The following is a 16,397-nucleotide window of genomic DNA, read 5'->3' on the forward strand; positions in this document are numbered from 1 at the left end:
CGGGCGGCTAGGCATTCCATGCGTGACGCTAGCCGACCCCGCCCCCTCGGGCCATGCAAATGAGCCGGCGGGAGGCCCAATGGATGGGCATGACACCACCCCGCCCTCCTCCAGGTCAGGGCTGGGGTGGGGAGGGGAGGAGTCTGGGACCCTCCTAGTCTAAGGTGACCAGACTTCCCGCTTTTGGCGGAACAGTCCCGATTTTTAACAATTTGTCCCGCGTCTCGCGGCCTTTTAAAACAGTCCCGATTTTTGGAAAGAAAGCACTACAAGCTAGGGAACAGCGGGACAACGGGAAGGGAATATACGGTTTTCGGTTGCTGAAAAGGTTAATGTAACTCCATCTGGGAATGGAGAGGTTAATGTGACTTCACTTGGAAATGAAAAGGCTAATGTAAACTCCCTACTCCCCTCCTGGGCGAGGTCGCCCAAGTGGACCTGAGCCTTACTCCTTTGAGCCACAGGCACCGCCCTATACATAATTTTTTTAATTATTATATTTGTAAATTGTACTTATGTTGAAATTAAAAATATATATATTACAATACTATTTTTGTGTTCTATGGAAATTTTTGTTGCTCCATATAGACCAAATTTTTAATTAAGAACACCCCTCCCCCTCCACCCTTCCACCTCTCCCCCTTCAATGGTGTCCAGCTTTACCAATGTTAAAATCTGGTCACCTTATCCTAGTGCCCCCAAGTGTCCCCACCTTCATCCACCCACCCACTCCCGCCACCGCTGACTCCAGTGACAGAAGTTTTCCAAAACTTAAAGTGCTGTCCTGGAGAGAAATGGCTTCCTTCTCTGCTCCTTTTCCTTCATTAAATCTGGGCCCCATTTAGGTCCTTTGAATTTCTTTGATACTTATCACTTCTCCTTTCCCACCTGGAGAGGCAGGCATCACCATCTAAGTAGAATTTAATGTCTTTGCTTTTTTTTTTTTCCCCAGCTTTCTGTCTTCAATTCATAGCAGGTGGTATAGAGTTTTCATTGAATCATAGTGGAAAGGAAGTTTTCATCTCTAAGTTTCACTTATAAGTAAAGAATGTGGGCTGGCCATGGTGGCACACACCTGTAGTCCCAGCACATTGGGAGGTGGAGGAGGGAGGATCATTTGAGTTGGGGTCAGACCTCCCACCTTCTGTGCCTCAGCATTTTCAATCTGTCAGGATTCCAAATGTCACCTAAGACCAGCCTGAGCAACACAGTGAGACCACATCGCTACAAAAAGTTTTTTCAAAATTATCGAGGTGTGATAGCCCAGGCCTGTAATCCCAGTTTCTTGGGCATCTGTGGCAGGAGGATCATTTGAGCCCATGAATTGGAGTCTGCAGTGAGCTGTGATCTTACCACTTGCACTCCTGCCTGGGTGACAGAGCAAGAACCAAGACCCAGTCTGTAAAATTTTAAAAAGTAAAAACTGAATGACAGGTGCTGGGGTAAGGGTGGAGGTGGGGGCGGGGGCAGGGCAATGTAAGACCATGGGAGTTTGCTGCTATGACAAAGTACTGTAATTTGGACGAGTTACAAACAACAAACATTTGTTTCTCATAGTTCTGGAGGCTGGGAAGCCCCAGTTCAAGGTACCAGCCAATTCAGTGTCTAGTGAGCACTGACTGGTTGCTTTACCCTCATCTGCTAAAGGAGCAAGGCAGTTCTCTGGAGGCTCTAATCCCATTCATGAGAGTGCCACCCTCAAGATCTAACACCGCCCCCCCCAAAGGACCTACTTCCAAAGGCTACCATCTTGGGGGTTGGGATTTCAGCGGCTGAATCTGGGGAACACAAATATTTAGCCCCCAGCATACCCTTGGGACATGTCTAAGACGCTGGACAGAGCATGTCCACAGCATTTCCACGTGGGAGGTTAGATGTCTGCCCTGAGCTCCTCAGTGTAGGGCCCGGGTCCTCTAGGCAATCTCACTGCCATTGAAACAGCCAAAGAGTTTCCCTCTCTTCTCTACCAGGCCTGTGTGGAATGCAGAGGGTATGGGGTATGGTGTCAGATCTCCCACCTTCTGTTCCTCAGCATTTTCGATCTGTCAGGATTCCAAATGTCACCTAAAGAACAATTGGATGGACGGTCATAGGGTCCCCAGGGCTTGTAGCCTCCCTTTAGACACAGCTTCCCTGTTCCAGCTATCCAGGAGGCTGAGGCAGGAGCATCACTTGAATCCAGGAGTTTGAAGTTGCTGTGAGCTAGGCATCAGCCATCGCACTACAGCTCGGGGGACAGACACTCTGCCTCCAAAAAAAAAAAAGAAAAATAGTATATTCATTAAGGTAATCTTCTAAGACATTAAGGTGCCTTTGAATAGAAACACACATGACATAAGGTTATGTATTGACTGGTGGCCAGAGCCTGGCTGGCTCTAGGAGCTGCACTGGCCCTGGGAACAGGGATCCAGCGCTGGCTGGTTCAGTGTGCAGTGTGACATTATAGAACACAACCATCCTGGGAAACAAGATCCAGTGGAGGTCACCCTGAAGCTGTGTGCACAGAGGGGAGCAGGGTGGGGGCTGTGAGCTCTAGGTTCATTTTCTCCAGAGAACTGAAAATGCATAGCGTCGCCACCCCTGACGGTGCTGGCTCAGCACTCCAGCTGGGTCCAGACTGACTGCTCCCCTCCTCCCCATACTGCTAGACAAATGAGGGTTGGTATCCTTCATCCAGTTACCAAACCCAGGCACTTTGGGGACTGACTCAGTGGGAGGTCTTAGCTCCTTTGCCAACCCACCATGCTCTGGTGATCTGTTCACAGACAGACGTTTCTGTGAATGGGAGAACTGGCTGTTCAGCCATGGACAAAAAAAAGGAGTTGAACTCAGATTCAGGGAAAGTGGGATGAAGCAAACGTGAGAGTGGCCTCTTGCCTCTGTCACCCTCCCCTCAGTGCTATGGACTGACCTGGATTTCACACCTCCATACACCTGGCCCAACGTTACCCAGCCCACATTGACGGCAGTGGGCAGGCAGCCCTGCTCAACCGGCTGCAGCCTCCTCCACCCCGCATCCCGCTCCTTGGCCCAGTGTCCAGCTCAGCCTGCAATTCACTGAGTTTTACTTTTTAAAATTGTGGTAAAATATACACAGCATAAAATCTGCCATTCTAACTATTTTTATGCATACAGTTCAGCAGCAGCACGCACATGCATTCACAGTGTTGAGCAGCCATCACCACCCTCCATCTCCAGAACTTTTCCATCTTCCAAAATTGAAGCCCACTCCCATTAAGCCCTAACTCCCCATTTCCCTGCCCCCTAACCCCTGGCAACCTCCATGCTGGTTTCTGTCTTTATGAATTTGGCTATTCTAGGAACCTCACGAGTGGAATCCTATAGTCTGGCTCATGTCACATAGCATAAAGTCTTAAGGTCGACTGTGTTATAGCAGGTATCAGAAGTTCCTTCCCATTTAAGACCATGAAATACGGCTCTGTGTGTGTGTATCACATGTGTTTAGCCACTCTTGCACTCCCATGCTCCATCACTCTTTCGAGGGGCTTCTTAGAAGAACCAGCCAAGCTCAAACTGGCAGTGTTGGGGGCTTAAATTTTTTTTTTATTTTTCCCCTCAAGTTTGAGGAATGAAAACTGCCTGTGTTTTATATTTTGAGACAAAGGCTTCACATAGGAATCTGTGAGCACGGCATGTTCAGACAGCAGCAGCAAGGTGGAATTGGCCCTTCCCGGAGGTGCCTCTCTGCCCAATGGCTTCCTTCAGAGTTGGGTAAGAAGGGGCCAGAAGCACATTTAATAAATGGGACGAGTCCAGCCCCAGAAATGAGTCCTAACATGGGGGTCCACTTCTAGCCCACCCCGGCCCGTAGGGTCCCCACCACGGTCCCCACCATGGTCCCCACCCAGAAGCCTTTCTCTCTCTACTGCCATCGGCCTCAGATCCAGACCCACTCAGGAGAACGATCATTGCTTTCTTCCTGTCCTTGTGAAGCCAGAAGAGTGAGCACACCTGAACAGACTCTTTAAGAAGATAATGGCTGAGCACCAGGCACTATGTCCTGTAATCCTAGCACTCTAGGAGGCCAAGGCAAGAAGATAATTTAAGCTCAGGAGTTCAAGACCAGCCTGAGCAAGAGCAAACCCCACCTCTACTAGAAATAGAAAAACTAGTCAGGTGTGGTGGTGGGTGCCTGCAGTCCCACCTACCTGGGAGTCTGAGGCAGGAGGATCGCTTGAGCCCAGAGGTTTGAGGTTGATGTGAGCTAGGCTGATGCCACGGCACTCCAGCCTGGGCAACAGAGTGAGACTCTATCTCAAGAAAAAAGATAGTGTCCTGGTCAGTGGAACTCACCCAGGGAGAACTGCTTACCAGCTGAGCTCCACTCCTTAGCAGGCCTTTATTGCCCTTCTGTCCCTCCTCCCACACCTATTTTAGCAGAAAGGCAATTAAACTTCTGAACCCCACTGGGGAGTTACAGCTTCATTCTGAGGGTTTCTGTGTATACCTGTTAAATAACTTTGTGTCTTTTCCCTCCCTGCTTCATGTCAGTGATTTTTTCAGTGAACCTTGAGGAACAAGAGCCTTGCTCCCTACAGAACACACCCTCCCCTTAAGAAAGCAACGGGAAAGGGTTAGGGGGCCTGTTCAGCAAGCTCAGTGAAAGCAACAGGGAGCCCTGGACCGCCCCCCAGGCTTTCTGATGGGGTGCGGTTGTCCTGCTTTCTGGCAGAAAAGACAACACCTGGAAACAAGCATTCAGGCTGATCCAGTGGGCCGGCACAGACATGAGCTGCCAGGCATCCCACGCACCAGGACATGGATAGCTGCCCCCAAATCAAGAGCGGCCACAATATGAGATAGCTGGGACAGGGTTTGTGGCCACCATGAGTTGGGGCAGCCCGCCAGAGAGGTAGGCGGGGCAGGAGTGGGAGGGTGGCTTACAGCCTGGCCTCATCCACAAACATCTTAGAACAGGCCCCAGGCACCCTGAAGACTGGCCAAGTCAGAAACAAGTCTGGCCACCACACCTCATCTGGGCGACCTGGTCCTCGAGTGGAAGGAGTTTATTCTCTCAAATGGGTTTTATTTTTTTAAAACAGTGAAAGCTGGGGATGCAGGAGGAAATGGAGGCCACACAAAGGGCCCCTACCTCTGTGCAGCTCTTGGAGGAATAAAGAGGATACAGGCTGTCCTCCCACAGGCTGCCCCCAGATAATCAACTGGGGAAGTAGAGGGACCAGCAGGCCAGCTGGAAGACCCAGGAGAGGGGGAGAGTGTCTGGAAGGGAGAAGGGAGAGCTGGTGGGACATGGCCTCTCTCAGCTGTCTGGCCTGGCCAGGCGACAGGTCCTCCCGGGCTCAGGAATGAAATGCCCTGGTTCTTGTGCATGCTCCTCAGATTCCCCCTCCACCTCTGTGGCCTCCTCTGCCTGCTCACGGGGCCACCAGGCCACATGGTGGTTTAACAGCATCCTGGCCAGACCAGGCCTGGAATCTCAGCCCCTCTGGGTTCTCTGCCTCTTGGCAGCCCAGGTCCCATGGTGCCCTGTCCACAGAGCCCCTGCCCCACGATGGACACACAGAGAAAGCTCGGGGACAAAGCTCTGGAGTAACATTTCCTGTGTGGCAGCAGGGCACCTGCTGTGGCTCAGCCCCCTCTGTCTGCTGCTTCTGAGTCAGGGAGGTTTCCTCCTCTCCCTCAGGAGGGCCCAGCACAGGCTCCGTGGGCGTGCTTTTGGTCCCTGGGGGAGGAGGGTGGGGTGAGTAGAAAGGAAAGCAAACACCGGGCACGTCCTGAAACCACCAGCACACTCATCACAGGAAGGCTTCTGTCCGTCCTGTTCTGATCACGGATCATTTCAGAAAACAGCCTCAGTGGGCTCACCCCTGAAATGGGACAAGATACCTGCTCCCCAGCAGAACTCTCAAGGATTAAGTGCTCCAAGGTGCCAAGTCCTTAAAAGGCACCAGGAGCTGGTGGCTCAGGTATTACATGGCTGGCAGCTGAAGGTAGACCAGCCTTCTGCAGGAAACAGCCAGCCACCATCCTCACTCCCTGGACACTGGGGAGCCCGGGGCAGAGGCTGTCATGCATTGAGCACCTGGTGCCTGGCACTGTGGCACATCCCTCCTTCAGGGAAGGTGCCTGTCCACCTTCATTTACAGATGGGGAAACTGAGGCACTGTTTTAGCCTTCCTGTTTTCTGCTGCTGGAACAGAATGCCAGAGACTAAGAAGAGAGATTTAATTGGCCTACAGTTCTGGAGGCTGAAAAGCCCAAGATGGAGGGGCCACATGTCATCGGAGAATTTTTTTTTTTTTTTTAGAGACAAAGTCTCACTTTGTCACCATAGGTATAGTGTCGTGGTGGTCACAGTTCACAGCAACCTCCAGCTTTGGGGCTTAGGTGATTCTCTTGCCTCAGCCTCCTGAGTAGCTAGGCTTATAGGCGCCTGCCACAATGCCTGGCTATTTTTTTGTTGCAGCTTGAACGGGGCCAGGTTTGAATTTGCCACCCTTGGTATATGGGGCCACTGCCCTACTCACTGAGCCATAGGCACTGCCCAATAGGGGAATTCTTATGTGTCATAATGTCGCAGAAGGCATCACACAGAAAGGCAGAGAGAGAAAGGGGGCCGAACTCCTGGCATAACGGCGTTAACCATGATCACCTCTTAAAGGTCCCCCCTCTTGGGCGGTGCCTGTGGCTCAGTGAGTAAGGCGCCAGCCCCATGCATTGAGGGTGGTGGGTTCAAACCTGGCCCCAGGCAAACTGCAAAAAAAAAAAAAAGAAAGAAAGAAAGAAAGAAAAGAAAAATAGCCAGGCATTGTGGTAGGTGCCTGTAGTCCCAGCTACTCAGGAGGCTGAGGCAAGAGAATTGTCTCAGCCCAGGAGTTGGCGGTTGCTCTGAGCTGTGATGCCACGGCACTTTACCGAGGGCAAGAAAGTGAGACTCTGTCTCTAAAAAAATAAAAGTCCCCCTTCTTAATACCATCACAGTATCAATTACATTTCAACATGAATCTTGGAAAGGACATTCAAAGGACACTCACAGCAGGCACAGAGAGGTGGAGTGGCTTGTTCAAGTTCTCAGACCAAGGCAGAGCTGGGATTGGAAACACATCTATGGGTTTGCAAATAGAGCCACCCAAGGCAGGCAAGGCAGAGACTTCTGGGGCCAGGAGAGGGGCCAGCCCAGCCAGAGCTCTTGTGCAATGCTTCTAGGCATGACAGGACCCCCTAAAATGACACGTCAGCTCTGGGCACAGAACGGAGTCAGACTGTCCGCTCGCTGGTTTCCACCTGTGTGATCTTGGGCAAGTTGCATCACCTCTCTGGGCCTCAGTGTGAAATGCAGATAATCCCACAACCTCACCTCCTACAGTTGTCATGAAGATTAAATCAGCTAATGACTGGAAAGTGACTTCACCTCACTGGGTCTCTGTTTCCCAATCTGTAAAATGGGGATGGTAATGTAACAGAGAATGGCCTGGAAAAGTGGGGTGTGTGTGAAATTGTTTTCTGTCTCTTCAAAACTCACTTCCCCTTTTGTTGAGAACTAAAACCTACATCCCTATCTCAGGAGGGCAGGGATATATTTTGGGTTTTTGTGCCATAGCAGATAGCTCAACAAAATCATCAGGGTAGAGGTTACAAGATCATCTTAGCTGAAGATGGGACAAATCCAGGCACAGGACATGAGACTGTCTTACCAAGAAGGGATAATAAGATGAATCAGAACCTCTAAAATCTCTGTGTTTCTGTTCAGGAGGGGGATGCTGGCATTTTTGAGAAAGGAGTCTGCCAGCCTTCTCATTTGCCAGCAAATTAATAAACTTCTCTTTCTTTCTCCCTAAACTTCTTGTCACTGTTTTCTGATGCAGCTTCAGGGGACAAGTGGCAAGCTTATAGTAATAGGGCCGACTCCATAGCTTTGCCATGAGAATTCAAGTGCTTCCAGGAATGCCTGGGACGTGACACAGGCAACCCGCATCAGCCATCGTCTCTCCCGCCCAACCCCTGGCCCGCATCCCACCCCCTTGGCAGCCTTACCTCTCCAAGCACACATCTTTGTATGTGCTGTTTCTGCTGCCTGGGGAAGGCCCTAGCCCCACATCTACTTGTTATTCTGGCTTCAGCTTCACTCCCACCTCCTCCAAGAAGCCTACCCTGACTGCCCCACACAGAGCTGCTCCCTCCCCACTGCTCACTATCTCACCCATCTCTTTATTTCAGGTCCCACAGGATACGCACCCCCTGAAGGCGATGGTCCATCTCGGCTCAGCTGAGCAGTGCCCCCAGGGCAGGTGAGTCTGCTGTGCCTTCTCCACACCCTTGGCGGGGTTGCCAGCAGCTGCCTAGGGGCCGTGTGAAGCTGCCCTCCACCCTGACACAAGGCAAGCCTCTGACCTAAAGAAGCAGCCACTCCCAGCTTCATGGCCCGGCTGGCCTCTGTCCTGACATCTGGGCACCATGGGCAGGAAGAGCTCTTGTTGGGCTTGGCAGCAGCCTGGACCTGGCTGCCTGCACACCTGGGCCGGGCAGAGGAGGAGGCTGATAGATATTCAAAGGGATCAGGACATTTGGACTTGAACGTGGGGAAGAAGTCTGGGTGCTCAGGTATGGAGTGAATGGGGGTGACTCGGGCTGTGGGGGCTGTGCTTCTGTGGTGGCACTCCTCCTCCCATCCACCTCCCTGTGAGGATAGAGGGCTGTACAGACCAAACACAGCCCTACCTGCCAGGAGGAGCTGGTCAGAGCACTGGGACTTTCGCTGCCTCTGTCTTCAATGTCACAGAGCCCTAGTCCAGTCCCTGTGGTTGATCCACTGCTGGCCCATCCACCTGGCCCTGGGCCTCAGGGCTTCAGAGCAAACGGGGCAGTGGGCAGGGCACTGGGGAGATGGGGCCCTTCCACTCGTGGGGATGGAGACAATGAGAGAGGGAGAGAGACCTGGGAGTCTCCATGTGACCTAGGTGGAGCCATGCCTCCTTTCACTTCAGTTTCCCCTCGTGTTAACTGGTGGCTGATCTGGGGCATCCTGGGCCCTGTCTTTCACCTCTTATATATATATATATACATATATATATATATATATATATTTTTTTTTTTTTAGAGACAGAGTCTCACTCTGTCATCCTTGGTAGAGTGCTGTGCACGTCACAGCTCACAGCTCACAGCTCACAGCCTGCTCCATCTCTTGGGCTTAGGTGATTCACTTGCCTCAGCCTCCCCAGCAGTTGGGACTATAGGCACCTGACACAATACCCAGCTATTTTTTTTTCTGTTGTTTTTGCAGTTTGGCCGGGGCTGGGTTTGAGTCCGCTACCCTCAGTATATGGGGCTGGGGCCCTACTCACTGAGCCACAGACAGCAGTGCCCAGGGCCTCTGGGGCTTGCTCATCCCCAGCTGTGCTGCTACACCTGCTCTGAGCTGCCCCTGCACCCAGCACTGCTCTTACTGCTGGACCCCACCGCGCCCTCCACCCAAACCACACAGTCCCCTAACCTGACCTTGGCCCCTTATCCTCGTGTTTCTGCTGTCCTGTGAAGTGGCTGAGCTACACACAGTCCCCAGGGCCTTCTGGAGATCAGCTGAGGTTCCCTTCCCAGGGTGGCACTGAGCACCCGCCTTCCCAGACCCGCCTCAGGAAGCCTGGGTGGTGGAGGTTAGGTAGTGGCCTCCTGCGCCCCCGGGCTCCTGGCCAGGGCCAGTGCTTCCCTGTGTCTCCCTGGTGGGGCCCTTTGCAAACCCCACACCCTCCTGTTCCTCTCCAGGGCTATCCACTGCTCCACAAGAGCAGAGGGGTGGCACTGAGGGCCCTGGATGGGCACTGGTCAGACCAGTTATTGGGCCTATCTCCAGAGTGAATGAGGAGCTTTCCCAGAGTGCTCTAAGATTTTCCAGACTCTGGCCAGAACACATGCTCAGAACCTCTAATAAGTATTTAGAAACATTAAATGGTAAGTAGGCCACACCAGGAGTTGGTTAAGTGCTTTACAAACATCATTCTTTTCCATCCCAGTGATAACTCTACAAGAGGTTTCCTATCACATCCCCATTTACAGATGGAAGAAGCAGGCATTTGTTGTCCAATTACTCGGTAAACAATAGGTGAGGCCCGGAGGTGGAGTCCAGAAGGCAGAGAAGGGGGCTTGGAGTAGACAAGCTAGAGCCATGTGGCTTGAGGGGAGAGACTTTTTAAAATAAAAAACTTGTAAAAATTATTATGACATTCCCACGGTCAAGTGTGCTGGTTATGAATACACAGTTTTTTGGGTGTCCAGGGAAACACCCATCATTGGACATCAAATGCCTCTGATAGGGTTATCATGGGGATGGAAAAGAATGACGTTTGTAAAGCACTTAGCCGGCGCCTGGTGTGTGCTACTTACCACATAATCTTTCTAAATTCCTATCACAATGTAGAAGTTCTGAGCATCTGTTCTGGCCTGGGTCTGGGGAATCTTCGAGCCTGATCATGTAGTCAGATCAAGCTATGCAGGATCTCCAGCACCAAGAAATCTCCCATCCTCCTCCCAAGCCTCCTCCCCCTGCAGGGGTCAATTTAAGAGACAGAGAGGATGTGAGTTTGGGGCCTGCGGAGGGGGGACCAGGGACCAAGGGAAGGGTCTGTGCACCTGGCCTTTCTCCACCCACCCAGGAACCCTGCGGTGGGGGGCAGAGGGAGATGAGGTGGACCCAGAGCTCTGCGCTCTTTGGAGGCAAACCCCAATTCCTTAAGGGCTCCTGCACACGAGACTGCCCTCGGGTGGCCCAGTACACTTGGTTATCTTTGTTTTGGGTTTAGTCATTTAGCAGAATGAGCATAATTTCCAAGAAAGAGAAGCAGAAGAAGCTGGGCAATGTGATAAAGGGCCAGGGGGCTGTGTGCATGCCACTCTCACACCAGCTCACTCCCAGGTGTCCTGGGGACAGCCGGCACTCTGACCTCCTGCATCTTCATCTGCAGGCTCCCGCCTTTCCTGCTACCACTGGGCCACCCAGACCTGAGCCTGCTTCGGCTCAGCCCCTGGTTACAGGGTGGTGGCCCTGAGGAAATGCTGCTGCAGAAATGCTGTGTCTCTGGGTGCTTCCTTCAAGACTTGTCACCAGTCCCATCATTCTGGTGACACCACCAACCAGGGCTGTTTTCCCACTTGACGTTCACCAGGCCATCCACCCTCTGTACTGCCTGAGCTCTGCCTGCTGTCTCTGGGAGGGTCTCAGACAGCCACCCCAGAATTACAAAACACAATTCCTGAAGCACATAGTGCACAGAAATACAGCTGAGTCCCCAGGGCTTCTGCCTCCCCACCCCGCTCTCCTTCCCTCTGGATCCTCACTCTCCCCTGACCCCTGTCCTCCCTGCTGGCACCTTGGTTCATGCTCTGTCCTCCCTGCCTATCTCCCCTTTGCTCCCTGGTAAATTCTCCAGCGACCTCAAAGGCCAGCATGAATGCCACTTTCTCTCTGAAGGCCCAGCCCCTGAATGCTGGCCATTCCTTTCTTGGAACTCACACTGGCCATCCCCTGCCTGTCTCAGCATGCCTCAGCCCCTCTCACCTATGAGCTTGGGTGGTCCTGGGCTGTGCCTGATGGACCCAGATTCCCTCCCAGAGCATAGTCAGCCATAGCCTCTGGTTGCCCTCTGCAGTTGGAGCCAGGTCCTGCCCATGTTAGAAACAGCCTGGGACGCCTGCCGCCAGGTGGGTGAGCCAGTGCAGGCCCACAGTCTCGGAGGCAAAGGTATTGCTCAGGTGTGAGATCAGCAAAGCCTAGTACCACCCACCTGTAGGAGGGGCTACTGACCTGCCCTGTCCCTGCAGTGCCTGCTGGTGCCTGCCTAGGCAAGTTGACCTTCTATCCCAGGTGCAGCGTGGGCTGCCTCCTCCTCTGAAAATGGCTCATCTAGGCTGAGGGTCAAGCATTCAGTCCACAAACATTCCCTGAGCCCCACTTTTTCCAGGCATATATGGAGGCATGGAGCCTGCTGTCAAGGGATCCTATGAGAAGGCATGCAACCGTGCGCCATGTAATTAGAGAAATAGCTTAGTGGGAAGCACTGTCTGTGTGTCCACCCAATGCTGAGCGCTGTTCCAAACACATGCTGGTGTTAACCCTAATCCATAGCCCAGTCCTATAGAGTAGGCTGTTACCATTCCCATCTGATGAGTGAGCAAACTGAGGCACACATCAGCTAAATTACCCAAGGTCACCAGCCACAGGCTGGAGCCAGAATTGGAACCTAAGCAGAGTTAATCACCACAGACCCAAGTGTATAGGGCATCAGAGTTTATAAAGTGCTTTCTAGTCTGCAGACCTTCTCTGTCCATCCAACAATCCCGTTTCTCCTGTAATCTGCTCAAAGGCGGGTGGGGAGGCTGTGATGCTGTGACCAGAGAAGGAGAACTCACGAGGGAGGCAGGGGTGGGTCACCAGGAAAGGCGGGACATGGGCAGCAGAGGCCCAGCACATCCAGCTCTGCTGCCCACTGCCCCCTCACGAGCATTTCCCAAACGTTTTCTGTGTACCATGCATGACCATACGAAAGCCTCCGGGTGGCGCTGCAATGGAAAGAGGGCTGAAGGCATTCAGGGGCCACAGGCCACTGCTGCCCTTGGACGTCCTGAGAGGGTGCAAAAGGGTGGGTTTGCTGGCAGGGGGAGGGTTCAGGTGCAAGGACTGAATTTGGGAGTGACATGAGCTGAGCCTGTTTGTGGACAGCAGAAAAAAGCCTCTAGACAGGGATCTATGGAGAGCTGGGCAGAAGTCTGGACAGAAGGGCCGTGATGCAGTAGCCAGGGTGGGCATCCTAGGAGGTACATGCAGGGAAGCTGGGGCACGTGCATTACTTAACTTCTGCAAGGAATACTATCCACGAAAGCTGGCCTCTTCTTGCATTTTTCCATGGAATTTTGTCAGTGAACACGTGAAGCCTGCCCATCCTTCCTTCCCCAACCTGGTAGGGGTGGTGACTAAATAGTGGGGTATTATTCTTTAGCTTCATATTCACGCCCTGAAATGTCCTGCTTTTGATCAACATAAACAGGTATTTCAGGTGCTTTTATGTTAACTCAAGTGTCCCACTCATCCAGGGAGCCAGGACTTCCCTAGGCTTGGGGGAAGCCACTGCCACTGGACCCACCTGCCACTGGATCTATTTTCAACATATGGTTTTGGGGACACAGACATGCAGGTGTGAGAGAAGTGGCTCAGCCCTGGGAGCTGTGCCCCCCACCGCAGAAGGGCAAATTCCCTTGGCCCTCTGGCACAGTTGACAGTGACTTCTCTGTGAGGGGGCAAGGGCTCTGTGCTCCCAGGTGTCTGTCGGGTGAAAGGATCAGGAAAAAAGTTCCTAACATTGCAAATCCAAAAGAATCCTCAATAAAGGGCTTGAGCACAACTAGATCCACTGTCTGGAATTTGACTTCTGTAGCATAAATGTGTACACACACAGTTTTTATTGTGGTAACATACACAAGTGTACAATTTGTGCTCAGTGATGTGAGCTTCATTCACAGTGTGGTGTGGCCATCCCCACTAGCTAGTTGCAGGACTATTCACTCAGAGGGAAACTCCGCTGCCTCCCTACTCTCTGCACAGATCTGCCTCCCGTGGACATGTCGTGTGGCTGGCACTGTGGGTACAGGGTCTTCTGTGACGTCTTCCACTCAGTGTGATGTTTTCAAGTTCATCCAGCGATCACTCGGGTCAGTGTTCCATTCCTTTCAGTGACTGCAACGTTCCACAAACACAAACTTGCACACCATGTTCACCGTGGCATAGCTCCCAACAGCCAAAAGGTGGGGACAACCCAAGTGTCCACTAACAAAACAAATGGGCAAGCAAAGCAGGGCTCAGCTTGCGTTTCCGACACTTGTCTGTGCACTGTGAGCTGGATGGTGCTCCCTTCTGAAAGGAAGTGAGAAGTGGCACCTGGGCCCCAGCAGGCCGCTCTGGGGGTGGGAGTGACCAGTGCACTCTGAGTCCCACAGTCAGAAGTGCCCTGCACATGCCGGGCATGGTGGGTCACACCTGTGAGCCCAGCACTCCGGGAGGCTGAGGCAGGAGGAGCCCTTGAGATCAGGAGCTTGAGGCCAATTGAGCAAGAGCGAGACCTCATCTTTACTAAAAATAGAAAAATTAGCTGGACATGGTGGTGGGTGCCTATAGTTTTGGCTACTCAGGAGGGTGAGGCAGGAAGATAGCTTAAGTTCAGGACTTGGAACTTGCTGTGAGCTCAGCTCAAGCCATGGCACTCTAGCCTGGGGGGGCAGGCATAGAGGGGCAGAGGAGTGCCCCCACACAGCTTCAGAACAGCCAGCTGCCTTCCTCCTTTGCCTCACAGGCAGCCATTCCACTCACCAGGGAAAGTGCCCAGGTCTCCCAGGGAGACTCCTCCCTTTTGGAGCCAAGCTTTGGTGTATGAAGAGTTAATCCTCTCTTCCCTTGGATGACTGAGCTTGTGTTCTGGCGACAGCATGGGCCAGAGGGTGCATCACCCTGCCCCAACTCAGCCCTAACCAGCTGGCAAATTGCTGGCATCTTTAGGCTGCAGTCCCCTCGTCTGTGAATTGGGAAGATACTCCTGCTTCACACATGGGGAGGCCTACATGGGAACGTGCCTCACTTGGCACTTGGCCCTTGAAGGGCCCTGAAGGGATACACAACCTTCCATCTCCAGGCATCTCTTGAGAACAAGAAGGAGGCCAGGCCCCATGTTCTGAAGGAGGCCTGGGGCTGCTGTTCCAGCTCCCTCCTCCTCCTCCTGTCTTCTGAGTAGGTCTGTCTGTGTCTCCATCTGTCTATTCCCGGCTCTCAGGTGGTCTGTCTGCCTCTCTCCTCTGAACTCCCTGAGCAGCAGGCCTGTGAGCAGATCTGCTTGTCCCTCAAACTCTATTCATCCAGAATAACTCAACAACAACTCCAGTTGTCTCATGGGGAAAGCCTCTGACTGGTGACCTGAAACCTTTTCCTAAATACTCCACAGGGAATTGTTCTCCTTGGCTTATCAAGGCTGGACTTGGTCTTCACTCTGATTCCGTTTGTCATTTTGTTGTTGTTGTTGTTGCAGTTTTTGGCTGGGGTCAGGTTTGAACCTGCCACCTCCAGTATACAGGGCCGGCCCCTACTCCTTGAGCCACAGGCGCCACCCCTTCCACTCTGATTCCAATGCCCACCTCCCACATGGTGGCATGCCCCTTGGGCCCATGGCCCACCTTTGCTTTAATCTGGTCGACTTGGTCATTTCAGATGCCTATTACCCTCCTGGCTCTGGGCTGGGCACCAGATACACAGCAGTGACCTGGAATCTGTGACCACACCTGGCAAGTCTGTGTAAGAGGTCACACAGGGACAAATGTTTTCCAATACTTGTTGCTCACCTTTTCCAAAGTGTAACTGAGGTCATTGCAGGTCTTGGTCATTCAGCACTTTCTTAATCAGTTGGTGTTAAAATGACAACTACAGTCATCTGGCAGCCCAGGGGCATTGTCTGTGTGTGTGTGAAGGGAGATCCTCATTCTTGAAAAGGATCTTCTAATGTAGTTCAATTTCTCCAAATTACAGGTAATGGGACGAGGGCCCAGAAAGAAGCACTGACTGCCTTAAAGCCTCAATAACAGAGTCCAGGATCCATGTACTCTGGTGTCTGGTTTTCAAATTCCTCGATGTCAGAGGTGAGCAGAAACGCTCTTGGGAAATCCTGGCCCTCCAGAAGCCGGGTGGAGCAGACAGGATGGAGACAGGAGCCGGCGAGTAAGGGGCAGTTCTGCTCCCAGGGTCTGGGCTGCTGCCTGCTTCCTCCCCCTCCCGCCCTTTCTCCTCCTCCTCTTTCCCCTTCTCATCCTCCTTGTCCATTTCCTCTCTTCCTGCTCTTCTCCTGAAGGCCTGGGCCATATACTTCTTCACCTCATGTATTTAAACCACATCCTTTCCCCAAATACAGAGATTTCCAGATAATTACCCTAACCACCCCCTCCCTCGCTCTCCGTCCCTCTGGGGTCCCCAAATCTAGGAGCACCTGCTGTATTAATTGTCCTGTCTCTTCAGTCCCCTCTGAGTGGCCTTGTCTTTCATGATCTTATCTTTTTTTTTTAGAGACAGAGTCTCACTTTATTGCCCTCAGTAGAGTGCTGTGGCGTCACACTGCTTATAGCAACCTCTAACCCCTGGGCTTAGGTGATTCTCTTGCCTCAGCCTCCCCAGCAGCTGAGACTACAGGTGCCTGCCACAACGCCCAGCCATTTTTTTGCTGCAGTTTGGCAGTGGCCGGGCTTGAACCCGCCACCCTCGGTATATGGGGCTGGCGCTCTACTCACTGAGCCAGAGGCACCATCCCCCCCTTTTTTTTTGAAGAAAAAAAAAGCCGCAGAATTGCTTGGTTTTACCCTGAAGGATAGGTGTTGTGGCTCTGGCTCTACCACTTTCC

Source organism: Otolemur garnettii, unplaced genomic scaffold (genome assembly GCF_000181295.1).
Source record: "Otolemur garnettii isolate 467f Iridium unplaced genomic scaffold, OtoGar3 scaffold00007, whole genome shotgun sequence".
In the NCBI taxonomy this organism is placed as follows: domain Eukaryota; kingdom Metazoa; phylum Chordata; class Mammalia; order Primates; family Galagidae; genus Otolemur; species Otolemur garnettii.